Source organism: Crocodylus siamensis, chromosome 1, assembly GCF_052110815.1.
Source record: "Crocodylus siamensis isolate JL-2025a chromosome 1, ASM5211081v1, whole genome shotgun sequence".
Taxonomy (NCBI): domain Eukaryota; kingdom Metazoa; phylum Chordata; order Crocodylia; family Crocodylidae; genus Crocodylus; species Crocodylus siamensis.
Window position 1 is genome coordinate 248,429,678 of NC_143395.1, and position 27,131 is coordinate 248,456,808.

Consider the following 27,131-nt stretch of genomic DNA (forward strand, 5'->3'; position numbering starts at 1 on the left):
GAGGGTTCTTCCTACCCAGGTGAAGGACTTTGCACTTATCTTTATTAAACCTCATCTGATTTTGTTCTGCCCATTAATCAAGGTGATTCTGGATTCTGACCCTATCCTCCAATGTGGTCATGTTTCCCCACAGCTGGGTATCAACCACAGACTTAATCATTGAGCTCTCCACCCCCTCATCCAAGTCATTAATTAATATATTAAAGAGTACAGGTCCAAGCACCGACCCCATGGGGGACACCTCTGGAGACAGCCCTCCAGGATGATGCCAACCCATCAATTACCACCCTCTGGCCTCTAAGCCAATTGTCCACTCACCTCACTGTAAACTGGTACAGCCCAGTACCCTCCAGTTTGTTTGAAAGAATCCCATGGGAAACAGAACCAAAGGCTTTACTGAGGTCTAAGTAAATCACGTCAAGCTCATGTTCCCTAACCAGATAACTAGTTACCTGGTCATAGAAGGACATAAGGTTTGTCAGGCATGATCTACCCTGAACAAAGCCATGCTGGTTGCTTTTTAACACCCCATTAGTTACCAGCTTTTAACTGATGGCCTCCTTAATACATTTTTCAAAGATTTTACCCAGGACTGAGGTAAAATTGATGTCTGTAGTTTGCAGGCTCATCCCTCTTCCCTTTCTTAAAGATGGCTACCACATTGGCCCTCTTCCAGTCATCCAGGACCACTCCCAAGTTCCATGACTCTTCAAACTGACTCTTTGGCCAGTGACACTGCTATAAGCTCAGCCAATTCTTTCAGGACTCTTGGGTGCAAGTTGTCAGTCGCTGCAGACTGGAAAATATCAAAGTGTTGTAGGAGATCCTTCACTTGTTCAGGACTGATTTCATATAGCCTGTTGTCTTCCCCATGTTCCCCAAGCTTCTGGCAATACTGGTATATTACTGTGTGGTTGGCAAGCCATTCTTCCATTGCTTGTATGTTTCTTTTTTCTTTTTCAGTACCTCACTAATATCCTTGTTGAGCCAAGTGGATCTATTGGCTCCTTTTGTTCTTTTGCCCACCTCGGGTTGGTCTGTTTTTGAGCCATGAGAACTGACTCCTTAAGAAAGAAGGAGCCATGAGAATTGACTCCTTGAGAATTGACTCCTTAAGGAAGCACCAACTCTAGAGGAAGTGTGCCTGGATAGAGCATGAAGGGAGTCTTGGCTCATTAAATTCCAAGTAAATTCCAAGTCTTAATGTATTATCTCATCAGGGCAATTGACCTAGCTTGAAATAAGCATAGCTAAATCTGCACACTGAGCTGTCCTGAAGTCTCAGAGGTTTTAAGTTCCACAGTCATAATGCCTTTCCTTGTACAGCTCAGTAGTAAGTACTTCACAGAACAAATTCAGAATTTAACCCTTCATTATAGGAAAGACAGAAAAAGAATAAAATCTATGTGCAAGTAATAACTGAAGAAGCAAGAGGGATCAAGCTTTTCACTCTTTCACGCATAACTAGAAACCTAAGGTAAAAGAAGGGCATATAGCAACAACATAACTTATTAAACTGTCTCTTGTTACCGACGGAATCTGCTATTGAAGAGACATCTGTGACAGTTATGCATTTTAAACTTTGGGTAGATTGATTGCAGAACCAAGTGAACCATGAAGAGAAAAACAGGAAAAAAAACTCCTAGAAAACATGCAGATAAGTAAAAGTGAGTAGGAGAGTCTTCGTTATATAATCATATCCTCATGTGGAATTACGATGAGTCACTGGTAAGGCTTGGGAGTGTAAAAACTGATTATATTACTGATTCCTCCCACATGAGCATTACTTATGAAATGGATAAAAGGCGAAATAAAGGCTAGAAAGTCCTATAATAATAACTAATTCATAAGCTCAATGAAAATGAGAAAACGCAGTAAAACATTCAAGAGTAGATCACACATTAAATCCAACAGCATTTTGAAGACAGAGTATATCAGGATTTTCCCTGCAGTACTTTTATTATAGAAATATTTTGCAAACAGTTATGTACATAAGTATTTGAGCACAAGTGGGGACTACTCCTATCTAAAATTATTCATTTGTTTCATGCATATCTAAAAAATCAAAATCTACTACTCTGGGTTTCTGAGAAGAGATTGAAATTGTGAGTCAACTTTTAGCTGACTCTTACCATTTATTCCTGTTTCTAAACTGTCCACAGCTAAATTTGTGGGAAAATAGGCCACAAAAATTACTGCCTTATTTAATTAACAAGGATTTGTGTCATTTATTCTTTAAACTAGTGGCTTTTAAAATTTGTCTCATATAGGAACTGAAACTGAAATAACTATTCAAAGACAGTGGACATAGTGGTACAGTAGCAGAAACTCTTCCTTATCCCTCCTGCCTTTCCTCCCCCTGCCTGACCAACAACAAGCTTCTAAAAGTGGAAAGACAAAGAATTAAAAACAGTTCTTGGGAACTCCACAATTATGTATTGAGTTAGATAAGACACTCTTTACCATGTTGTTTGCAATGTATTTATTGAAATTATAATAACTATATTCCACAAATGGGTGTTTAAAACAAAAGTATGCTGCTCATTATTGTAAACTGTCATATATTATAGTATAATAAAAAGGCCATTTTGCAGACATATGTTATTCTTTTTTCCTTTTATTAAAGTCCCAAAAGCTTCCTATTCATGTCAAAACATTTTGTCATTCCCCAGTACTGTCATCTCCACTGGCCCCTACATAGGGGGTGAATCTACATGAGATGCTTTACTGCACAGTAGAGCAAATTACTTCATAGTAAGCATCACCATCTACATGTGCAAACCCTTATTGTGCAGTAATTTGTTACTTGCAAATGAAAGTAGCAAATGCAAGTAGCAAATTAACTATGGAGTAATTACTGAGCAGTAAGGCATGTGTAGGCAGCTGACCAAAAGTAAATTTGCTCTGAGTCAGCAAGCCATCAGGGAGCAAGAGATTGCTTCCTGCCCCTGGGAGTTGCCTGCTGCTGGGGCAGGCTCCACCACTGGAACCTTGGTGGGGGCAATGTGCCCCTGCTTCTGTAGCAAGAAACTCCCTGCCCCCCTCCATGATCACAGAGCTGGGACTGGGAGTTATCTCCCTGACCCAGTTCCATGATCCTGGAGGTGGGAGCAATCTCCCAGCCCCCGATCTCTGATTGTGATCACAATCATGGAGCAGACGCAGGGAACTGCCTGTATAGGGAGAGTTCCCCACCCAGCCTTTAGGTGGTTGGTACCTTCCTCTGACCAGACCAGCTCCCACCCAACCACAGGCTGTGCAGGGAGGTCTGCACATGCAGCCTGTAGCTACCTGAGAACTGTCCCATTTTGGGACTGCTAACTTCCCCATTTGTGGATCAGGGTACGGAGCTGGAACCTGCCCCTCCATTGCAGCTCTTTCCAATCTCCTTGGCCCTGAATCAGGGATACAGGGCTGGGATCTCCCTAGTGCTGGGGCAGGGGGATATTGTCCCTGCCTAGGCTCGGTGGTGAAGCCCGCCCCAGCAGCTGGCAGCTCCCAGGGGCAGGGAGTTACCTCCCAGTCCCCACCAGAAGACAGCTACCTCCTGGCTTCGTGCTCCCTGCCAGCCCCTGAGCTAACAGCCAAGGTGATTCTATAGCTACCCCTGACTGCTGCAGGGGGCTGGTGAAGGGCATGTACAATTATTTAAGTTTTTCCCTATTAATATTCTAATTTAAAGAACCTCAAAGGTCACAATTTTGCAGTGTAATATTAGCCTTTCCATGTGCATAAGATCCCATGTATTCCATGTCAAGCAATTTAAGAGTTCAAGTTAAATTTATATTTGTACCAAATAAATGTGTTCAGATGAAGGAGGAGGTTTCTCAATCATTATATGATTCAAATCTAGATAATGTGAAAGCTTTTTTGTACTCTGTATTCTTGGTTAATTATAAGATATTTTCTTATTTGTGATATGCTTTAAAAAATCCTGGGTTTTAGCCAGAAATGGAAATAAGAAATGCTGTAGTTGATTTCCTCCCATTACCAAGCTATTTCTTACTACTATAAAAAATTCAATGGAAGACACATTTCCAGCCCAATTTCTAAAACACATGAAAGATAAGTGATAAAAATTAAATATTTTCATATCTGTTTCCACATTAGGCATCCAAATGTACTCATTTCCTTTTGCATAGTAAAGGGTATGCTATGCTATGTTTGAACATGGCATTATAGAAAAGCAGGAAAAATTGATAACAATTTCAAAATTGTTTGTGGGGAAAATGGAAAAGCAAAAGCCATGCTTTACTTGCAGGTTAATCCTAGTAAAAATAGAGTTTTGTAGTTAATCTAATTTATCATTAGAATAAGATAGAGAGTACAATCAAGCTCCTTCTTTCTTTTAGTCTTCCTGTGGCTTTGTTCACATTCCTGTACACCTCATTCTTTTATAACAACAATTACTTTGGGCCTCATCTGGAGAGTGTATACTTTGGACAGCTCCTACTGAAAGTGTGAATGGATGCTGCTCATCTCAGGCCATGTGTAGACAAAACCAGGGGCATGTGTGCACAACATTTTTAAGTGGCTTAAATGCTTTTGCACCGCTTTAATGGTATTGGTGTTTGCACACATCAATGATGTATTACAAAGTAATTCTAGCCACTGTGGCACATTTGGCGGCATAATGAACCTTAAATGACTTGGGGTGCAGCAAAGTAAAACTCCTCTTTCTCCAAGGAGTTTTAGTTTGCTGCCATACAGCCATGGAGCAAAGCACTGGGCTCTGTGCAGCTCAGGGGCTCTGCAGGAAGCCAGTGCTGGTAACCTGGCAGCAGCCCAGGAAGATAGGCTCTGCCCAAGAAAAGCAGTGAGTCTGACTATTTTTCTTTTTTTCCTCTGGAGCCTGCCTGCCTGCCTGAGCTACACAGGGGCCCAGTGCTTCCCTCTGTGGCTGCAGTACCCACCGGGACCACCCAAGCCTGGTGCCTGTGGGCAGGTGCTGCCTGGCGCGAGGGGTGCCGCTGCTGCAGAGGGAAGCACCAGCCCCATCTGCAGCCCAGGGACTGCTCCACTCACCAGCAGCTCACCCTCCCCTCCCCACTGCTGGAGAGGCAGGTAAGTTCAGGTATGTGAATGACACAGGCATTTAAAGGGCCATAAACTGAAGCAATGTCTTTAAAAACCCACCACTTCAATTAAGGGCCCCTGTTTCATCTACACACAAGCTACAAAAGTAAGTCTTTCTTTTTCCCATATTGTTTATATAAAATTGTGTTTAGTGAGATAAAATAACCATAGGGTGAGTGTGGCAGGGCACTGTTTGTGACTGTTAACTTCAAAACAAGGGCCAAGTAGCCAGCAGGTGCTTGCTTGTGGCAGCCATTTTGATCCTGGCTGCCTATATAAATAGTTCAGTTGCCAGCTGGTGGGCCAGGCAGCAACATTGCCTGGCTGTGAGGCTTCTTGGAATACCATAGAGGTAGGGGAGGATCTGTAGGAGATGGCTAGGAGGTTCCTGGTCCTGGGCATGAGCTAAAACAGACTCTGCTAGGAGTGGGTGGCCTCGTAGGGCTCTCAGTGGTGCAGGAGCCCCCAGGAAATGCCAGGCCAGCTACCACCCCAGTGAAAGGTGGGTTGGGGCTCCTTCACCCCAGCTCCCACAACTGGATGAGTCACCCACTAGTAGGGTCCAGAAGGAAGACCCCAGGGAGAGAGTGGGGCTAGAGGCTCAAAGGCCTGATGTAGAGTGCCCTTGACTGGTCAATGCTGTGGCCAGGACCAGACCAGTCAAAAGGGCCAGGGGCCCACTGTGAGGGACACCCTGTGTGGCCAAATGTCCCGGGGGGACCATGCCTGAGAGAGGAAATGTTTCAGGGAACTAGGCAGCCCTGAATGAAGGTGGGGTAGGCTGCCTGAATGGAAGGATCTTAGAGGGGTCCTGACTGGAGGATTTTGGGGCCCAGTGTGGGGCCAGTGAGAGTAACATCAGTGTATGCCATCTTCGAGGCATGGGCTGCGGTGATGGGAAGGTACGGAGCCACAGATAGCACCCCCTGGCAAGAATATGGGCAGCCTCCTGCCTAAGTAAGATCATCAATTAATTAACAACAAGGCGTGGCAGGAAGGAAGGCAGGCAGTTGGCCCAAAAACAGGTGGACAAGGCATAGAAAAAATCAGCCCAGAGAAGGCCCCCTGTTACAGTGAGATATTTTTCTTCATCTTTTCTAAAATTCTAAGTCTCTTGGAAAGTTTCTCTATATCAGCTACTTATTATGATATCGCTACTAGAATGTTTTAGGATCTGAAAGGGGCCTGTAAATTCTTCTTGGTAATAGCTGCCTTGAGCTAATCTTAGAAAAACTGGGAACGGTGCTAGGACCTATAGGATGACAGGATCTATTGCTTGGCATTAGTGTCTGTTGCTCAGCCATGTGTTTATTTACTGCCCTTGCAGCTAAGCATTAACTTTTGTGTTTTTCAGGGTGGGGGGAGTGTTAATTATTAAATTATAAAACAGTTGTACTCAACTTGCAATCCTTGTTGCTAAGCATTACTTTTGAATTGTTACTTTTTATGGCTTCTTATAAACGTTCATGCACAAGAAGCAGATAAGGCAAGCTAATGTGCTTACCAAAAGATGTGCTTACCAAAAGCAATGTCTCATGGTGATTGTCACAGAGTCCCCCCTGCAGGTGTTCTTTTTTGGGTCACTACGACCTTATCTGGTCTTAGAGAGCAACCTTCCAAGTGCTCCCCAAAGCCAGTCCAGATATTGATTCTAGAGAATAGGGGGACCACTGGCTCCTTCCCACTATATAGATCCTAGCCTTTTGGTCTTTCTGGTTCTCCATGGCTCTGACTCAAGGAGCTAGCTTCCAGTACCTCTTTGTGTGGAGAAGAACAAATTCAACCCACAGTTCAAAGAAGCAATCAGAGAGATCCACTTCAATGAAGGCATTTATTAAGGCAAATGCCACCCATCCAGAGTTTCTCTGCCTTCCCTCCAAAGGGCTAAGCTGTTCCTCTGTCCCCAATTCAACGCACACAGCTCAGAATATTCCCCAACATTTTTATCTCCAGAATATTCTCTCCAGCCAGTCACCTTCCTCGCTCCTTTTCCTCTTCCTTTGCTATGTTTATCTCCTTTAGCTTCCCTCCAGCCTGGGACATTATCTGCAATCCCCATTTTGTTGAGGTATCAACAAAGCTATTCAAGTGTTTGTGGAAGGATGTGTCTTCTATTAGGTAGGGTAGGCCAGCAGCTTTGATTTCACTATTCTTTCAACTCATTCTTTTCCTGCATACCAGCTTTATGGGCCAACTGAGGCACACAGCATTAAACAGCATGAACACATTTAGAACAGAAATATTACAAGAAAATCCATAATCAGTCACATATTGACACATACATCTCCACTAGCTTCAGCTAAACCTGAAAGAAATGTGGCCAGTTAGAACAGCTGTCCATATTTCTCAGTTTTGTAAGTATTACTTGTTTTTATCCTTCATTTTAGCTCTTGTTTATTCAAGTCAACTTAATAAGATGACATCACAGAATAAATATATAGTAAAGAAAGTTAGCAAAAGTATGCTATTCCTTTTAAACATAAATGCTGCAAAAACTAAACATAGGTTATAGTTTGGGAGGGAGGCAGGGGACAGGTGAGGGGGGAGAGGTGAAGGAAGATTGAGAAAGAGAGAGTAAATCTAGTATCCACTGGTGTCTACAGTCTTATCTTTGGTGCTATCATCTGCCTTCTGACCAGCCTGGCAAATACTATACAGCTATCCCTTAGAATGAGGAGTTTTTCACATTTTACCCAATGATTTTTCCCTCAACAAAAGCAATTTTAGTAGATGCTGGAGATGTGCTTCCACATTTTCCCTAGGAATGGCTATTGCTTAAGAAATTACTATGGTAATCTTCAAAAAGATGGCTTTTTACAGAATAGCTTTCAGCTTCCATGTTGCTTACTCTCCTTAAATTTAAGTTCAATTTCTGTTTCACAGCTTGTGTTTCTTTAATCCCCACTATGAATCCCCAGCCCTAAGAGTGGAAAAATAATACTCCAATCAGTCATGCTTAAAAACAAACTTCAAGTTAACAGGAACACATCACCTTTCAAATTTATTTACACACCCAAGAATTGTACGAGTGTTAATTAATTATTACTGTAGCTATGGTTTTAAAATGTTATCTATGCAATCAAAACAAAAATACAATATGGTAATCATGATTAATAGAGAAACCTAATGAGCTTATAAAAGGTAAATTGATTAAATTTAAAGCACAAGTGAATAAATTACTCAGTTAATCATGGATGTGTTATAAAATGTTTGGTATCTTAAAAAAATTATTCTGAGCTTCAAAATATGAATGCATTGGTAACCTTCTGATTTTGCTTTATAATTAAATACATGAAAACCTGTCTGACACAGGGACCTTGATTTTCATGTGTGAAATCTACAATGGATAACTTTTCCTAGTCTAGTCAACTCTACAGCATTAAAACATTTTACTTTCCCCCAAAAAACTTACTCCTACATGATAGCACTGAATAAATGCACAAATATTGTTTTCAGAACAACCTGGAAGGGGGAAAGGAAAATACAACCATCACACCACAAAAATGTAGGCATATATGGGTGCATCTATAGGAAATGCTACTGCACAGTAGCTTGTTGTTACTGTGCACTAGTGTTCCCAGGCACTAACCATGAGGTGAAGCTACTGCACAGTATTAATGAGCTACTGTGCAGTAGCTTGTTGATATTGCACAGTAGCATCAGGAAAAAAAAATCATGAAGGGATGGTACTGTGTACTAACACTAATTACTGTGCAATCATTTAGTACTTGCCTATGCAAGTAATAAATGACTGCGCAGTAACAATTGTGCGGTCTGCTGCTCATGTAGATGCAGCCTATGTAACTTTATTTTGTTTGAGTGTTGACCACATCTGGGGGGAGAAGGACAGGAAGAAGAGAGAGAAGAAATGGGAAAAAACAGGAAGAGACAAAAGAGAAAAGGAGAACAAAAGGAAAAAGGATAAAAGAGATAGAGGAAGGGGATGGAGGCTAGGTTGTATGGGTACAAAGGTGACTTTGCCTTGAACAAGCAGCCCAATCTTTGCCTTGAACAAGCAGCAAGAGCAGGAAAGGCTTGCTGGGTGTGCGAAGTTTTTGTTTCACATTTCCTCATTTTTTCTGCCACATGTTGCTGTTCAAAGGACACTGCTCCTTTCTGGATTGATGACCTCTAGGATAGATGGCTATAAGTATTTTCCCCCCACAAGTCCAGGTTGGTGCCAAAACTCTTTAGGGTGTCTTTGTACCACTTCTTTCATGCACTGTAAGAGTGTACTCCATTTGACAGTTGACCATTGAAAATTTTCTTCAGCGGGCGAGTGTCGGACATTTTTAAAAGGTGGCCATCCCATCTTAGCTGCACCAGTTTCAATAAAGTGTGAATACTGGAAAGAGCTGATCTTCTGAGCACTTCAGTGTCTGGAATCTTCTCCCATCACTTGATATTTAGTATCTTTCACAGGCAATACAGGTGGAAGTGGTTTAGTTTATTGACATGATGCTGATAGACAGTCCAGGTTTTGCAGGCAGAGGAAGTCAGGAGAATGATGACTTTGTATACTGTATCAGTGGGCCTGCTTGGGCCCGATCTACATGCGACCCGCCCACCTGTTCTTGAGCTAGCGACCCGCTTTCTTGCCCACCATGCCTTGATCTTAATAATTAATTAATAGATGTAATTAAGTGGGAGGCTGCCCGTTTTCTGCCCCGATGCTAGAGGGCGCTTTCTGTGGCTCCATTCCTCCCCTACACTGCAGCCCAAGCCTCACAGATGACCTCATGATGTTCTCATATGCTCCAGTCCTACATGATGGGCCCCAGAATCCTACTGTAGGATCCCACCTGGATTCCTCCCTTCAGGCAGACTCTGCCGCTGTCATACTTGGCCACATATCTCCCTGCAACCGGTTCCCCTTTGGGTGTGGTCCCCTCACTGGGACCTTCAGCTCCTCTAGCCCCGGGTCACCCCCAGGCCAGTCAGGACCCTAGGACCCTGGCTCTTGGGCATCCCTCTCAGTAGGCCCTCTAGCCCTTCTGACCCTCCTGGTCCCCCCAGCTTGGGCCAGTCATAGGAAGCTCTGACAGGCCTCGATGTATGACCCTTACTCTTTCCCCAGAGTCCCGCTCTCTGGGTCCTCCTTCTCAAACATGGGGAGCTGGGATACCTCACACCATGACTGATGCCTCAGGGTCTCAGAGGGGACTCTCACTCCCCCCTGGGCAGGAGGTTGTGGTGCTACTATGGATGTTATTTTCAACCCACATTCTGCCTCCCAACAGTAGAAGACTTACTGGGGTCAGGACTCAGCTTTTGCTCTCTGGCTGAGCCCCCATTCTCTCCTTACTGGGCTCCAGCTCACACTGCCCCCTCACACTGGAGTTTCTCACTCTGCCTTCTCAGTTCTTACCATGGCCCCCTCACCCTGGGGCTCCTTGTCACAGCCCCCTCACCCTGGGGCTTCCCACTGCTCATAACTTCCCCTCTACTCATGGTTTTGGGGCTTCCCTCCTTGGGGGAGCTCAGGTGGCCATAGCCATGCCTAGCCCCAGCTCTCCCCTTAGGGTCTCAAACCTCCACAGGGCTCAGGCAGCCTTGGCCATATCTGGCCTCCAACTCTCCACTCTCCTCCTTGGGGCTTGCACCCACACAACTACCTCCGATGGAACGCAACCCACCCAAAGGTGAGGGCTAGAGGTTAAGGTGCCCTGACCCGGCTTTCACTAGGGTGGTAACTGCCCTGGCATTTCCTGGGGGCTCCTGCACCACTGGAAGCCCCACCAGGCCACCCACTCCCAGCAGGGTGAAGTTTTAGGTCATACCCAGGACGAGGGCCTCCTTACCATCCCTTACAGCTCCTCCCTTACCTCCTGATGATCTCAGCAGCCCTCTGGCCAGGCAATGTTGCCTGGCCTCCAGCAGCCAAATTGCCTTGTTTATTTGGGCAGCCCTGAAGCTAAAATGGCTACCCTCATTAAGCACCTGGTGGCTTCCAGCTCCAGGGCCTTGAAGTGGCAGGCACATATCCTGCCCTGCCACATATACCTTCAATTTGGTCAACGTTTCAATACCTCTGCAGTCCCAGACTGACTTATGGAGCCTGCTGAAGGCCATGCTAGATTTTGCTAGTCTCGCATTGTCTTTGTCATCTATATGGCTAGCATAGGAGAGCATGTTGCCTAGACAGACAAACTTGTCAACCATTGACAGTTGTTGGCCTTGTTAGGCTAAAGTTAATTTGCCTGTATATACTCTTGATATTGCCTTTATAATATACTTTATTGCTTTGTCAATTAGTATTTTGTGACCAATATCCATTTTAGTTTGTTTAAATAATTGTGTTTTGGATTTGTCAGTTAACAGCATGGTCAAATCAGCAGAGGGAAGGATCCAAGGACCTGTGGACCATAGGCAGCCTGTAGGGTGTCAAAGAACTTTACATGGTTTCAGTCAGCATAATTCTGGATCTTGTCTGCTTTGTTCTTCAACCATACGTCCTGCATCCCTCGCAACTTGCAAGGGATATGTTTGAGTAGTACCTATTAAATCAACAGGGTTACTTCAGGAGTGAAACTGTATATGCATGTCATACATATGTTAACAATTGGTCTCAGAGTGGTGATAGCAATGTTTTTATTCTAACCTGGTAAAATCTGTAGTGAAATGTTGTTTATCCATAATTGTTGGGGGAGGTTTTTCAACAGGATGGGAAACAATGGGACTTACTTTCATTGCTGTACTAAAGACTTTCTGTTTGAATAAAATCATTTGGACTCTGAGCCTCAATCTCTACACCTGTAAACATGAAAGCAACCATTTGTACAAATTTGGATGTAGTAGTGATAAATTAATGAATGCTTACAAAATACTAAAAAGGCTAAAATTCATAGCAGATATTGAGTTATTCATTCAGAATGTGCTATAATTCTCCCCCTTTTCCATTTAGTTAATTGTGTGTCTTCTACCCATAGTCACAGTTTTTATTCAAATAAAAGTAGTTTGTCACACCATTTTCAAACTGTGGATTGTACACCTGAATGTTTTGTACAGTATGGATGACCACTTATGTCATATGAATATTATGATTCTATTCTCTAGTTCAGGGGTGTCAAACTTGTCTGGCCCTATGGGCCAAATGAGTTGTGTGAGATCATCCACGGGCTGGATCAACAATGTGGAGCTATCCCTATGAGCTAGATCAGGTCCTCAGCTTCTTCCAGTCTGGGATCTGGCAGGAAGAGACCCATCACTCCAGACACTTGGCTGCTGCCATGGAAATAAGGCGTAGCAACAGGCCTCTTCCTCAGGGGGGCTGTTGAGGTTTCAGCTCTCAAATGCTTGGCTGCCCCCATGAGAACATATTGCACTGCAAGACTCCCTGTGATGCTCCTGGGGATCCAGTATCCTGGTTTTTGTCAGAGCACTTGGCTACAGCCATGGGAAGGTCCCCACGTCTACCCTAGTTGGACAACTAAAACAATTAAGAATGACATTAAGTGAACTAAGAGAAACAACTTACACAGTTTTGAGTTAACATACATGACACTCTTGAAATTTATACGTTTTCATGAACACCAACAAGACATCAAAATATAATTAAATCTGTGGCCAAGCAAATCATCAAAAGTCAAACTCTGTGCTGTATTTTATAGAAATTAGAGCTCTTTGGAATAGTGTTTTTGCTTCCTAAGCAAAGGAAATTATCATATTAAAACACATCTGTTACTGTGAGATTACAAGCCCAGATCTCAAGCATCAGAACTTTCCCCCAAGTTTGTGTGGTTGGATCTGGGATTTTTTGCCACTCAGAACAATATGAATAGCTTTTGCTATTTCATCGAAGATGTTACTTCACTTTTTTGTTTGTTTTTCTTTTTAAATTAGTGAAACTTCAAGTTATATGTTTCAATCATTTCATTAAAATCTTATCTTCTTACCTATGTATATGGACCAAATGTGATAGTACTTTCAATTCTATGTTTGCACAGGTCATACTAAGTTGTTTAAAAATATATATTTTTCCCAAGTCAGGAGCAATGCTTTGATGTCTAAAACAAGAAATTTTGTGTTTGGTTCTTTATAGTGACTTTGTATACCTAGCAAAATACATTCCTAAATATACCTTGTTGCTATATTGGACTAGAAAGTAGTTCTTTAAAGTTATTTAATATGAAATATTGTATAGCTTTATCACCTCTGATTATTTATTTGTTTTATTAATACTGAATTATTCTAATGACTTCATTGCACACAAGTACCAAAAGTCAATTTGTTGCACACAGGTACCAAAAGTCAGTTTAATGTGGCAACACAGTGGTGTGTTTGTTAGAAAAGTAATTTCAACTAAATGTGATTTTGTAAGCTTCATTTTCCCTCAAGGAATCACTGTTCCTTGCAGCTCTTATAAAGGAAAGGGGACTTGGGTATTTTCACGTTTTGGTGCTCTTTGAGTAGAGATAGGGAGATCAGGCAGGAACAAGAAAAAGTTGAGAGGAAGAGGTGATGAATGAGAAGGAGAGAGTCAAATTCCTGTGTGATATTCTATTCAGTTTATTAGTATGTGCACATGTGAAGTTCCCATTAACTTCAGTGAAAATTAGAGCTTGGAGACTACTTCCATAATATATGCTACATGGAAATGGAAGTTTGCTGTCATTACTGGACATGTGTACATGAGACACTGACTGTGCAGTAGCTCAGTACTGCTCTGCAGTAACTCATTACTACTGTGCAGCAGCATTGTGTGGCACCAAGCACGATGTGACGCTACTGCATAGTACTGGGTTACTACACAGTAGTAATGAGCTACTGCACAGTCAGCATCACTAAAACATCACTCAAGGACACTACTGTGAAGTAATACTGGTTACTGAGCAGTCATTTAGTACATGTATATGCAGGCACTAAGTGACTGTTCAGTAACAACTGCAGAGTCAGCATCTCAAGTTGATGTGGCCACATAGGCGGATTAAATGCCCAGGCCAGGTGGGCCCAGGGAGTCCCTGCCTTGGTGCAAATGAAACAGGCAGCTGGACTGGGCCAGGTGTGTGTATCGGATGTTGTGGGCCATGGCTCCCAGGCACTGTTTAGGATTTGTTCTGAGTTGATGGCAGATGCCAAACTTGCGTAAATATCCATTATTTTTTAGAGCCCAATCCTGAAGTTCAGTGTTGGGCAGGCTTCTTAATTAGCTTTAAAATCAGGCCTAGACTGAGTATGGACAGTGAAAAACTGACCAGTTTCAAAAGAGTCAAGGATTCATCCCATGTGTGCAGCCTCAAATCCCTTGGACTGCTTTCAGCTAAAATAGTTGCCATTTTTCTGTCCTCATATTTATTTCCCAACTCATTTAAAATTTCCATTGCTTGGAATGAAATTCAACTTAGATGAAGTTGGAAACCTTCTAAAAAATAAATCTACCCTTCATTCTTTTCTGAACAAGAATTTCAGACCAGTGGAACAATGAATGAAGATATGTATCATCATGTCAGCAGCAGATATGTGTACCCTTTTGTCAGTCAAATTCACATTCTTTCCAAATTCTCATTATAATCCATCATTCAGCTTTCTGCATGGAAAAATTAAGTTTCTTGTCATTTATAAATAAGAGTTTAAATTAATTGTACATAAGAAGTCCTATGTATTTTATGGACTGCTTTGAGAAGATAAGTTTAGAACTATTGAATGCAATATGGTGCTGGAATACATCATGCAGCTGTTGAACCCACTTAATCTCACTCATGTGAAAAGCAAGCTCCCATTAATATCACTGAATCTTCAAGCCCTGGAAAACTGCAATTAACTTTAATATGAAGGAACTCCTGCTATTATCACAAGCCTCTTAATATCATTGGTTCCTTTTACCTCTTCATTGGACTGCTTAAATCTACTTAATGTCAAAAAAAAGCTTAAGAAAAATAAATCCTGAAATCCTCTAAAAAGATTTTTTAAAGAGAAATGACAGTTAATTTTCACTGTTTTGTTTAACTGCTACTTCTGGTACCACCAGAAAACTGAAAGAAAGTTTTTATTCCCCTTTTTTATTCGGAGAGATTTACTGTAACCCTACACACTTATTTTACAGTTTCAGAGTGTAACAAGTGACTGACTTAATACCTCTTTTACAGAAGTCAATTTAGAAATATCTTCTAGTAGTCAATAAATTGGTTTAAGACTGTGTTGTATTGGGGGAGTGAGACAAAGCACAGTATAATTAAAATAATCATCTTTTAGACTGAGTCTCATCTCTTTTAGTATTTGTGTCTATGCTCATTGTGTTTCTCATAATGTTGATTCCAGTTCTACTTTTCTGAGATACTGAGTCAGAATCAAAGTTCTTTACAAGATGGTTCATTTTGAACACCCACTATCCTGCATGGTTTCCATGCTGCTTTGAAGCACAATTTTGATCATTCTTTGACTCCATGCAGTATTACATATAGCAGTAAGGAAATAACTTCTGAAAACTTCAAAGCCTTTGAAGAGTAATTAGGTCAAAGTATCTTGCATTTAATATAACTTTATAAAAATACAGCTTTTAAAAGTATATATAGTCATTTCAGCCTGTTTTCACAGGAAACAAGAGCAGAAAAATAAAGACTCCAAATCAGAAAAAAAGCCTGAAGCTGTAGCTACCATTGATGCAAGAAAATAATTGTTCTGTATTAAAAAAAACAAGTCCACAGTAGCTCACTGTGCTCTTGGAAACAATTTAAAGCCATGCACAGCGTGAAGAATGCAGCCATACACCATGATATAGTTTTCCTTTTTGGGGTCATGGGTTTATTTTTTGAAGTGTTTTTTGTACTCCAGAGGAAGCCTTCTTGAAGAATATTAATACTTTTTACTGAAAATGTTCCCCTGTTTTAGTCACTGCCCTGCTGTTTTTTCCAGCAACTGTTCAAGTCTTGAGAAGCTTGAGGTGTGGTTCAAACTGTTCCCAAATCAAAAGGTTGAACAAAGGCAATGCCAAAACTTGGAGAAGAGAAAAACCATTCAGTGATTACATCGAGCATAAAAGTATGTTTCCTATATTAAATCTATACAGTTCAATTCAATAACACTTCTATTTTCCTTTCATATACTTTTTCTTAGGTAGAACTTAAATCAGAGTATGTTGCATTTCTATTTGTGTATATTGCATAATCATAAGTTTAAGTAGTTGTGGATTACTACTGAAGTTTGTTTAGTAGACATAAATATATAAAGATGTTAAAGACAACATGTATAAATGGTTAATAGGATTTTGTAATTATAGGTTTTAAGAAGCAAGTTGCAATGTGATAGGGTTTCATGAATAATAATGATTAATAACTAGCAGACAGAAGCTGAATCAATTCAATCTTTGAAGTTTAGTCTAAGCTGTGATAAGCAAGTGAACAGATGTTCATTTTTGATTCTGGAAATGCAGCCACATAACAGTAGTGGTTCAGGCCAGAAGATGGAGAGTGCTAGAGAATATGTCTCTGCTCTGCTAAAGCAGACTACTTGGATCAAGGATAGCCCACCCACCCTGTGATGGGGGGGTGTTGCTGGGGAGGTGCAAAGCATCCTGGGATGGAGGACTGGGAGTTAACTTGAATCTGGATCATTAATTGGGAAGCCTAGGAAAAGAAGAGAAGACAAGAAAAGCAAAGTGTGTGTTCAAAAGATAAACTATCCAAAGCACTGAATTGGTTAAAATTTCTCAGATAACTTTAAACATAAATAATGACAATTTTCTCATAAACACATAGATTGAATTAGATCTGACACTTCTTGGGAAAAAAGAAAATATTTAGTAAAAGGTTTTTCATAATACAATTGCTTAATTACTAAATTGTAGCATGTGAAAATGTGTTGATTTCAAATACTTCATCAATTCATAGATTAATAAATGTAGAATGTTTCACATTGGAAAGCTCAAAGATTGTAAGGACTCCCATACAAAAGACCATTTTATGTAATTAGAACAGTACTAGGACAGAATGGGTGTGTCCAAACGAGCACGCACGTTCCTCTTGCCCTGCCTCAAACCCTTTTGAGGTGGGACAACAAGAACATGTGGAAATGAAAGAATGTTCCCTGCACTGCAAATTTGCAACACAGGGAGAAAATTAACAAACTGAAGTTTAAAAAAGTGGAACAGGGCACCATGCCCTGAAGCAACCACAGGCCGGGTCGTCCATGGAGATGCTCTGGCTGCCAGAGTGTCTCTAGAGTTGGCCCATCTCCCTGGTGCCCGGTTGGGGGGATGACGATGGGGGGAGGGGAGCATGGGGGGGACCCCCGATGGCCCCACCCACTCCTCAGCCCCCCCAACCCCTGCCCTGGCTGGCCTCTCTCCCCTGCCAGCCTCCCCAAGTCCCCTGAGCCCCCCAAGTCCTGCTGCAGCCAGCCCCTCCCCCTGCCAGCCCCTGCCAGCCCCCCAACCCCTGCTACAGCTGGCCCCATCCCCCCCAAGCTCTCCTGTCCCTGCCCCCCACCACATAGTTTAAAAAAAAACCCTGGCACTTACCACCTGCCATGTGGCTGACTGGGGCCCCACCCACACAGTGCAGGGCAGAATGAAAGCTCCAGTGGCCCCAGCCCAGGTTCTGCTGCCCCCTTGCTGTTCTGTGCTACCCAGAAGGCTCTGCCAGGAGATCCTGCCCCCCCCCAAGGTAAGTAAAGGCCTTTTTTTCCACATGTGTTCTGTTCTTTTTCTCAGGTTTTTATTAAAGTGATGGTGCCTGGAGCTGTGCTGGTAGCCTTGGGGGCTTGGGGGTGCAGGTTGGGGGGTGAGAGTGGGTGGGGCAGCCACTGGGGGGCTGCAACAGTTGGTGGCAGATGGGGCCAGGTGGAGCAGTAATTGGGGGCCTGGGGTGGGCCATGTGGGCCTTGCAGGGGGGGTGATAGCCTGTGCAGGGGCCATTTTGCCCTGTTGAGGGTTTGGACTCTTTGTGTGGGGGCTAAATCCCCTGCTGGGGGGCCATAGGCCTTGTGTAGGGACTGAACACCTTATTGGGGGGCTGAAACTCCTGTTGGGGGCTGAACCCCTTGTGTGGGGGCCAAACCCTCTGTTGGGGGGGGCTGAATCCAATTTATAGGGGCCAAATTCATTGTGTGGGGGCCAAATCCTCTGTAGGGAGGCCAAACCCTTTGTGTGGGGGCAGAACCCTCTGTTGGGGGCCAAACCCCTTGGGGCCATCGTCTTGTGGGAGGACAGCAAAATATGTATTCATGAAGTCATGAGACATGTATTTAGAGTTCACTTTATTATTATGATGAGATAGTTTCTTTAACACTGTAAGATATATCAATAAAACATTCTCCAACTGACTGCTGTCTCTGTCTCACTCTCTCTGTCTTTACAGTGGTCTTTTGTTTTACTTCTGGAGGAACATGGATTAGGGGGTATTTTAAAGAATGACTTTGGGATTTTTTTTATCAGGGATTGTTTAGTTTTCCAATAGGGAACACCAGAATTCCTGCTAGGGAGGCAAGTGGCAGGACCCTGCCTACTCAGAGCTGGCACCTTGGATCCATGTGGCTGTGGCTGATCTCCTGGCCAAATAGGGCCAGGAGGACATGCTTTGGCAATTCAAAGCAGGCCACCACACCTGGAACATGTTTCAGATGATAGCTGCCCAAATGGCCAGACAGGGGGCACACATGGCAGTAGTGCCACACAGAAGCCAACCCTGCAACCATAGTCCACTGGCAGCTGGCTCAGAGGGGCAGATGCCTCTACTGGCTATGGTTCAGAGCAGGTCACAGCCAGGCAGCAGCACCCACTGCCAGACTGCTGCAGTGGGTAAAGGGTGCAGGGAACTCTCAGGGCTGCTTCATCAGTCCAGCTGGCACAAGGGGTAGTGTCCCCAGGTACCAATTGGCTGGGGCCCAGAAGCTCCTGAGAAATAGTAGCCCTGAGCTACTTGTCAGGGTGGCGTTTTATACTGCCGAGGCCGGGACAGGGCAGCTTTTTATACTGCTGGGGACAGCACAGGTGCTGGCCCTGGGCTCTAGCTCCCCTTGGATGAAGATCTGGGAGAAGCCAGGCAGGGTTATTTTGCCCCAGGTGTCACAATTTGCTCCACACCAAAGTGCATGTCCGAGCATGTGCGCTGAAGCAAAAACCCCCGCACAAATTTATACCGCTTCTATCTGAGCTGCTGCAAGAACATGTGCTTACTTGTGTGGACGTGTCCAACATGTTTTATTTTAGGATGTGTGCTTTGTAAAGAACAATTAATTTTATTTTAAAAAATGGAAAATCTTTTTAGTACATGGTAAGTCAGGCAGTTATTCAAAAGTGTAACAGACTGTTTGAGATTTCAGTCATACCATTTACAGACCAGCCCTTCTGTGTGAGGGGACACATTTTGAATGGCACACATTCTCAGATTCTCTCTTTGACTATTCTCAAAGTCTGTGCTCAGCAAAAGTAGCATGAAAGTCAGCAAAAGACTTTGTGGTACTAGCTGTCTGTGTAAACTTGATTCAATACTTCAGATAAAATGGGAAAACTTAGTTTTGTATGAAGTGTGTTTATTGATTCAATTTCTGAACTAAAGTTATTGAATGCTGGATAATCCTCTTAAAGAAGATAATTAAGCCCTTTTAGATCAAAGTGCTAGCACTGGGTTATTGTAATGGCACTTCCCATTATTGTGAATTTTGTATGGGTAGCATCTGTGCCAAAGTTTGCTTTGCTATATTAAAAAGGAGATGAAATATACTGCATTAAATAGGAAGTTTTCATTTTGAAATACACTTTCTTGGAAGGCAGCCCAACAATCTGTAATTGCTCCTTAGTTGCTATGGTCATTTTTCTTACCTAGGAAGACCTAAGATAGTTGTTGTACTTATCATGTTATAAACCTTATATCTGCCTCTGCCACTGGATTGAGCAGGAAGCTAAGACTTGTTCTAATGTGTAGTGAAAGTGGTATATCCAGTAGCTCTCCAGCCAGCAATATTAGGGTTTAACTGAGTCCTCCTGAAGTCAATGGAAAGGCCAGCTTTGATTTGAGTAGTCTTGGAATTATGTTTATTTCATCTCCTTCATACAGACCTAATGTTTTAATTATTGACATATCATAAAATTAAAATATGGATCCACTTTTTAAATAGGAAAATTAACTGCTTAGTTATTGTATTTTGGATTATCCATTTGTTTCTGGAGTCTAAGGATACTCAGCTTCAATTCTTAGATGTATTTTACTATTCACATAATGCTAGCAAAATACATCTTAATTGATTACTATAATGCTGATGCTAGCTTCCTCATGCTAATACTTTTTCCTGTACACTTCCTGTTTTCTCTCAATGTCATTATTATTGTTTTGCAAAATTAAAGAATTCGGTAGAAAATAACTTCAATACCTCACACAGTCACTAATAGAAATGATTGAATATTAGTCAAATTATTTATTCAACCAAAATATTTTTCCTACAAAATATTTCTATTTGCCCAGCTAGAGTAGAAAGAAAATATTTGCATCTTGCATAATTATTTCTGAATATTTTTCTCATTTATATTATTAAGCAAATAGTAAATAAGTGTAAGATTTTAATATTGTGCTAACCTGCAAAACAGCACATACATCAACAGTGTCAAATTTAACTATGCTTCTGTGTTCAGGCTGTGTCTAATCCTTGCCGCATATACCTTAATATATCAAATAATTCCTCTCCAAGATAAGAAGCAGCATTTTCAGTTCTTTTTCAGTTCATGTTCTGGCATTTTCAAAATTTTCTATTCTGCCAAGCATACTGCCACCTCCTTCCTTCCATTTCAAATGTTTGTTGCCAAAATCATCTTAGCTCACCCTTCTCTTTGGATGTTTTTAAATATGCCAGCAGTTCTTCAACACTGTTTTGTGGAGAAAAAACTACACTTGTTTTCTGGATATGGTGTTATATAGTGCAGCAGCCAGACCCTATAAATAATTTCTCCCTGACATAAAAATACCCACTCTTGAAGTGGTGGAAACACTTATTTTTATATGTATTTGCCAAATCCAACAACTGATTTCTGTGACCATGTACACACCTCTGGGGAGGAGCTTTTATTGTTTCATACCCACTGAAACTATCCAAAGATAGGTTTAAAACAAACAAGAGGAAGTATATTTTTTACATAGCATTCAGTTAAGTTGTAGAGCTTGTTGCCACAGAAGTTTATAGAAGCAACTAGCATAACCAGGTTCAAAAAGTATTAAACAAATTCATGGAAGACAGGTTCATTAACAGCTAGTAGGTAGAAAAGTCAGGGATGAGTCCTTTGGCATCCCTACACTAATGATGGTCTATAATCCATCCCTTTTACTGCCACAGTCACAGATATAATTAAGATGGGCCATTGGACTGATCCAGTATGACATGGTCTTATGGTCTTATGTTTTATTTTTATATACCAGTAAGTGAGTATTTTAACACATAAGCAACATATAGCTCTAGTGTGTTTACTAATATAGACAGATATGTCTGATAGACATTCAAGGTATAGGATGGGAAGCATCAGTGGTTTCTTGCCAGAACTGAAATTGCCTTTTTATCTAACTTTGGGAAAGTCATTGTTTCTCAATGACCCAGGGGCCAATGATGTTTTCATCTGCCTATTAGAGCTGTGCAAAGCTTCAGTCCCTGATTCAAATTGGTAGAGATTCAGCCTGATTCGGTAGCCAAATCTGTGAATCTGAATTGAATCAGGAGACACTTTAATCTTTCTGAATCAAATTGGAACCCTTTGAATTGATTCGGAGAGATTCAAAAAGATTCAGTGATTCAGCCATAGACACAGCTTTAAATATTTTTTCTACATACCTCAAGGTACCAGGCAGCTTGTGAATGCTGAGATGCTGGGGTGGGTGAAGCATCCCACAGGAGCATGGGAGGCTCCCCAGTGTGCTTGGCAGCAGATCTGGAAGTGGACCAGAAGCACTTCTGGTATATTTCCGGGTCCACTGGGGAGCACATCGGGGGCCTCCTGGATGAAAGTGGACCAGAAGGACTTTTGGTTCAGTTCTGGGTTCACCACTGAGCATGCAGCCCCCCTCCACCACCCCCATGAGATGCTCCATCGACCCCAGCATTGCAGTGTTCATGAGCTATGAACACATTTGTAAAGATCAGCACCAAACAATTTACAAAAAGGTTAATAGAAGAAGCCAGGGTATTCACTGTTTGAAAATGATAGTTCAGCCAGTGTAATGTATTTATTTATGCAGGAGAGAGATACTGTGGACCATATACTGCCCTAAAGATCTATAATTCTACCTGCCCTACAGGATGAATCCTAATGTATCCATATGAGATAAGCACTCCCTCCTCAGAATTTTCAGGCCAAATTTTAAAGCTCTGGGAGTATATATGCTCATGGAGGAAATCCATTTATTCTTCCTTTAACCAAAATTGCTCTCATATGCATAAACAACAAGAAACAACACTTGCCAGAGCAACTGACATTGAGTGTCATTTCCTGGACCTGTTTCCACAGCCAATGTTTCCACTTGGCTGTTTTAAAGCCATAAATCTGAAGTGTTTGCTGGACATGTTTTCACTTTACTGATTTAAAACCGTAAGTTTGATCAAGTGTGTAGTAATTTTTGAGATTTCAAAATGTAGTTTTGTTCAATGACAAAATTTAAACCAAAACTTTCAAAATTTTTCAAAAAATGGGACAGTCAAAATATTAAATTTGATCTCAAGACTCAAGCTTTTTGTTCATGGAGGGATTTTGGTTCTAAAGCATTTCTGGTCAAAAAAAGACTGACTGTCCCTCAAACTTAGTAATACTATGGCAAAAGCAGTAGCATGAACTATGAGAGACCTGGGCTCAAACCCATGCTTTATCTTACTTTGAGCAGTTTTTACCCCAAATAATTCTTAAAGAGTCATTTGAACCTGATATTCAACATTTCAGATTTTTGCAATAACCATGTAGTTGTAGAGATTGAACAGAAAGACCAGGACCTTCCCAAACCAAACACTGTATTTCACTCAAAAATGGACATTGAGGCACACTTAAATTTTTAGAAAAGACATTTTAAAGAGTCCCCTCCTCCCACCCCCATACTTGCTAAGGTGGAATGAAACAAATCTTTAAATGTTCCATAAGAATTAGTTCTAGTAAGGATATTAGTGAAATGGCCTAGTATTGGGGTTGTATGACTTAAATTGTGGGAAGAACAGTGAAGAGAGTGGGGTATAAAGACATGCCTGTATGTATCATGTATCATGCCTGACCAACCTGATTGCCTTCTATGATAAGATGATTGGCTTTGTGAATGTCGGGAAAGCAGTGGATGATTGATATACCTTGAATTTAGGAATGCTTTTGAATTGTTTTCCCACAACATTCTTGCAAGCAAGATAAGGAAGTACAGGTTAGATAAATGAGTAAGGTGAATAGAAAGCTGGCTGGCTTAATGTATAGTGATCAATGGCTCAATGTCTAGTTGGCAGCCAGTATCAAGTGCATTGTTCTAGGGTCAGTCCCAGGGCTGGTTTGGTTCAATAGCTTCATCAATGATCTGGAAGATGGGATGGAGTGCACCTTCAGAAAGTTCATGGATGACACTAAGCTGGGGGGAATAGTAGATATGGTTGAGGGTAGGGCTACAATTCAGAGTGACTTAGACAAATTGAAGGATTGGGCCAAAAGAAATCTCATGAGGTTCAACAAGGACAAGTGCAAAGTCCTGCGCTTATGATAGAAGAACCCCATGTAACATTATAGGCTGGGGACCAACTGGCTAAGCAGTAGCAGTAAAGGACCTGGGGGTTATGGTGGATAATAAGCTGGATATCAGTCAACAGTGTTCCCTTGTTGCCAAGAAGGCTAACAGCCAACTGGGCTGCATTAGCAGAAGTAATACCAACAGATCAAGGGAAGTCATTCTTCCCTCTATTCTGCACTGGTGAAGCCACATTTGGAGCATTCTATTCAGTTTTGAGTCCCCCACTACAAAGGAAGAGGACAAATTGAAAAAAGTCCAGTGGAGGGCAATGAAAATAATTAAGGGGCTAGGGCACATGACTTATGAGGAGAGGCTGAGGGAACTGGGCTTATTTAGTCTGGAGAAGAGAAAAATAAGGGAGATTTGATAGCAGCCTACCTGAAGGGTGGTTCCAAAGAGGATGGAGCTAGACTGTTCTCAGTGGTGACAGATATATACATATATCTACATATTAATAGAGTTTCATTTTAATTATGGAAAAATGAATTTGGGGATACTTTTTAAATCTGAAAAATGGGGATTTTTTTTAAATCAGAGAAAACCAGGATCCCTTGCAGCTGACAGAGCAAGGAGCAAACGTCTTTACTTGCAGCAAGGGAAGTTTAGGTTGGATATTAGGGGAAAAAAATTCTCACTTGGAGGGTGGTGAAGCACTGGAATGGGAGGTCTGGCTCAACAAGGCCATGGCTGGAATTATCTAATTGGGCAAGGGTTTGGGCTAGATAACCTCCTGAGGTCCCTGCCAACCCTAATTTTCTATGATTCTATGAGGGATCTTTTTCCAGGTAGGCTTCATTTTAGCAAAGCACTGAAATATAGTCACCTTAATGTGACCCCCTATAGTCCTACAGGGGTCAGTAGGGTGATCCACATGGTTAAAATTGAACATCTACTTAAACCTTTTGTTATATCCTGCCCTTATTTGCAAATGCATTCTAGAGGAAAAGTATTTTCTTTTGACAACAATATTTGTGTGTTTAGTGGATATAACTTGACTAGTAGATGCAATAATATATGGGATGTGTACTATATAGGAATTCTGGTGTAGGTTGCATCACTGGAAAAGTATCTCTTTACAAAGACAGCACTGAATTAAATAGCATAGAAATGACCATTGAATCTCTTGGTGACCTCCAATGTCTGGGTGAATCCAGTGTCTAAATAGGAAGAGCTTACTTTTGGGATTATGTGAATGACTGCCTGATTGGTATGGTAACAATGACCAAGAAATGCTAAGTGAGATTAGTGAAGCAGAAAATGCAATAATACTCCCTGACTTCCTTCAATTATCCCCATATAAATTGGATAATTTGACTTCAGGGTGAGATGCAAAGACCACATTTCTAGATATCATAAATGACTACATTTAGGAACAATTAGCTCTGGGATTCACCAGATGAGGGATCATACTACATTTAGTCCTAAGTAGTTTCCAGGACTTAGACGTAATTGTTGTGAAGATGCTCCATAATGGGGTGCACTCCTTTTGGAAGCGGGGAGTGGGCATGGGGGGTTGCCATCATGCAACCAGAGAAAAAACCAAATCATATACTCATAAGGAAACATCTACTACAGCATATTTAATTTTAGTTCAAAAAAATGTTTTTCATAGTTTCATAGTTTCTAAGGTCAGAATGGACCTGAGCAGATCATCTAGTCCGACCCCCTGCCATGGCAGAAAAGAATACTGGGGTCAAATGACCCCAGCAAGATGTTCATCTAACCTCCTCTTAAACACCCCCAGATTTACATGTGTTTGTGTAGGGTATATAGAGGTAGTTGCAAAATAGCTCCAAAAACTATTACTCTTGTGCATTGTGTTTGTGGCAGGGTGTGTGGTGTGTGTGGGGGTGTTGGGAAGATGCTAGTGTGTGTGTGGGCATGTGGGGTCAGTGGGGGTGTGGGTATGTGTTGGGGAAGGCTTGGATATGGGCAAGGTGGGTTGGGGTTTGTGGGATGGTGGGCAGCTGTGGGGAGGGTGTGAATGTGGGGGGGTGCATGTGGGGGGCTCCCACTTGCATCCCCATGGTTCACAGTCCCTGCTGCCAGCAGCAGCAGCAGGGGCAGTACTAGCAGTGGGTGGCAGGCCCTCGGAGTGGCTCTAGCATGCTGGTCTCCTTGAGTCTCATGTGCAGTTCTCAGGACTCAACCATGTGCTGCATGGTGAGGAGCCCTGCATGATAGAGCAAGTGGCCTAACCCTGCTTTCTGCTGCCACGTGCAGCTCCCAGGACTTCACTGGGAAGGATGAAGCAGGGCTGAACCAGCCTGTCTTCATCGCATGGGGGCTGACTGCCAATTTCTGTGGAATCCCAGGAGCTGCAAGTGGTGGCAGAAAGCAAGGAAGGAAACCAACTCCATTGGGTGGGGCTTTCATCCAGTGATGCACTAGTCCCAGGAGCTGCATGTGAGCTACAGGGGGTCACGTGATCAAACGGGGCCAACCTGGGCTCCATTCTCCAGACAGCCCTTGCCCTGCACTCCATACTTGCACCCAATTGCAGCTTCCCCCCACCTGACTCCATTTCCCTACTTGCTGCACACAGTGCTGTGGTAGGAACACAAGGAGGAGCCACTGGAGGCTGATGGAGTTGAGCAGTTCCCCAGGGGCTGTCAGCAGCAGCCCCATCCAGAATATGTGTGCTGACTTGAGCTTGGGGCCAGACAGGAGTGGGCAGGCCTGGCAGGGGAATGGGAGTGAGCAGGGTTTGGTCCTGTGTGGAGCACAGCAGGGGCAGCCACTGGTGGGGACAAATGCCATCAATTGGTGGGCACCACCCAGGGGCCAAATGAAATTCCCTGGTGGGCTAGCTGTATTTTGCCTGCCCGGAACAGCTGTTAAAACAGGAGTGACCACATGTTAAGGCTATGAGATGAGATTAAGTGCCCTCTGAGCATCTCGGAGATGATCCTCTTTGGGGAAGATTATCTCTTGCTCCTCTTAGCTCATGTTGAAGTAACATTAGACTGCAGCACAGGGCCAATATGATCTGGGACCAGTACTCTAACATCTACAGTAGATGCTCTGTCCTCTGGAGCATTAGGACAGCCAGCAGCCAGGGAAGTCCAAAAAGGTAAGAATTTCACTGCCTTCCTACATCTCCTTCCGCTCTTCTCCCATTCCAGGTTAACCTTATCACTCCCGCACCAACCCCTCCTATTGCCTCTACTTTCATTTTGTGCTTACCATTTCCCCCTAGCTCCTATTCCAGGCTCATCTTCTGCCCTTCCCCTCCCTGCAGCTCCCCATTCATCTTCAAGGAATCTCCTGTTCTGCTTGAAAACTAATGGCATAAAAGAGGTAGAAATTAATCTCATTAAACACACACACACACACACACACACACACACACACACACACACACACACACACACACAAAGGGAAACAGACCAA